Source organism: Pistacia vera, unplaced genomic scaffold (assembly GCF_008641045.1).
Source record: "Pistacia vera cultivar Batoury unplaced genomic scaffold, PisVer_v2 Contig837, whole genome shotgun sequence".
NCBI lineage: Eukaryota > Viridiplantae > Streptophyta > Magnoliopsida > Sapindales > Anacardiaceae > Pistacia > Pistacia vera.
In genome coordinates, this window is record NW_022196709.1 from 238,421 (window position 1) to 240,599 (window position 2,179).

The 2,179-nt window shown below is 45.5% G+C and overlaps 1 pseudogene; it reads left to right on the forward strand.

Annotated features, from left to right (window-relative positions):
- The first annotated feature begins 668 nt into the window (after nt 1-668).
- LOC116118095 lies at nt 669-824 on the forward strand (annotated as a pseudogene).
- Nucleotides 825-2,179: the final 1,355 nt, after the last annotated feature.

Genomic DNA, 2,179 nt, shown 5'->3' on the forward strand with positions numbered 1-2,179 from the left:
TAAGGGCTTTTGACGAGGCCAAAATTTGAGTTTTTCATGTAAAAAATTAGCTTTTTCAGAAATCACATTTTCGAAGCTTATTTTATCATAAAATAAATAAATTAAATTTTGATTCAACGAGTCTATTTCCTTGGCCAACAAGCTCGGGTAATCTTTGAAATTTTATCGTGATGGGGATAGATCATTGCAATTGTTAGTCTTCAATGAGGAATTCCTAATAAGCGTGAGTCATCAACTCGCATTGTCTACGTCCTTGCCCTTTGTACACACCGCTCGTCGCTTTTATCGGTTGAATGGTCTAGTGAAGTGTTCGGATTGCGGCAACGTGGGCGGTTTACTACCTACGACATTGCAAGAAGTCTACTAAACCTTATCATTTAGAGGAAGGAGAAGTCGTAACAAGGTTTCTGTAGGTGAACCTGTAGAAGGATCATTGTTGAAACATATCGAGCAGAGCAACCCGCGAGGCCTATGGGCTTTGTGCCTGTGTGCTTCCACCTATGTTGTATCGAGTGTCGATTGTAAGCTTGTGCATGCGACTGCTCCCTTGCTGTGCATAATGAACCTCAGCACGAATTGTGCCAAGAAATCTTAACGAGAGAGCTCACTCCTGTTGCCCCGAACACGGTGCCGTGCAGGATGCGTGGCCTTCTGTCATTATTTATAATGACTCTCGGCAATAGATATCTTGACTCTCACATAAATGAAGAATGTAGTGAAATGCAATACTTGGTGTGAATTTCAAAATCCCGTCAACCATCGAGTCTTTGAACTCAAGTTGCCCCTTAAGCCATTAGGCCAAGGGCCCGTCTGCCTGGGTATCTCAGTGATATTTTCCACGACAATCGATGGTGTTTGAAATAGAACCTAGTGATCTTGTTGTGCAGTTGCATTCTCCTGTCTATGGACTCTTTGACCCTCGAGCAAGCAAAAGCACACTCACATCGTGACCCCAGGTTACACGAGATTACCGAGTTTAAGCATATTAATAAACGAGGAAAAGAAACTTACTAGGATTCCCTTTGTAATGGGAAGCAAAATGGGAAAGCCCAGCTTGAAAATCAAGCATCCTCGACATCCAAATTGTAGTTTGGAGAAGGTCCTCAGCGACGGACTAAGCCTAAGTCCCCTAAAAAGGGGCGTTGAAGAGGGTGAGAGCCCCATCGCAACCAGACCTTGTCACATCACGAGGAGCTATCTGTGAGTTGGGTTGTTTGGGAATGCAGCTCAAATCAAGCGGTAAATTCTACCAATGCTAAATACGGGCAAGAAACCGATAGCAAACCAGTACCGTGAGGGAAAGATGAAAAAGACTTTGAAATTGTTAGGATGGAAGCGAATGGGGGCTGGCGATACACCTCGTTTGGATGTGGAATGGTGACAAGTCAGTTTGCTGATCGACTCGGGGCGTGGACTAATGAAAATTGCGACGGGGACCCAAGCCCAAGTCGATGATACACTTGCGAAGACATCGTCCTCGGAATCGTGGCTGGCAACGCACACCACAAGGCGTGCTATGGCATCTGCGCGCTCCTGGCGGTGGCCTACGAGCTCCCCATTCGGCCTATCTTGAAACATGAACCAAGGAGTCTGACATGTGTGCAAGTCAACGGGCTAGTAAACCCGTAAGGCACAAAGAAGTTGATTGGCGAGATCCCTCACGGGTTGCACCACCGACCGATCTTGATCTTCTGTGAAGGGTTCAAGTGTGAACATGTCTATCGGGACCCAAAAGATGGTGAACTATGCCTGACATGCAAATCGTTCGTCTAACTTAGGCATAGAGGCGAAAGACTAATCAAATCGTCCAGTAGTTAGTTATCTTCAAAGTTTCTCTCATGAAAGCTGGAGCTCGCAGGCAAGTTCTATTGGGTAAAACCAATTATTAGAGGCATCGAGGGTGCAATGTCCTCGACCTCTTCTCAAACTTTAAATAGGTAGGACGACTGGCTACTTCGTTGAGCCGGGCCACAGAATTGAGAGCTCTAAGTATGCCATTTTTTATAAGCTAGACTGGTGATGCGGGATGAATCGAAAGTCGGGTTACGGTGCCCAACTACATGTTAACCTAGAACCACCCACAAAGGGTGTTGGTCGATTAAGACAGCAAGACGGTGGTCATGGAAATCGAAATTTGCTAAAGAGTGTGTAACAACTCACTTGTCAAATCAACTAGCCT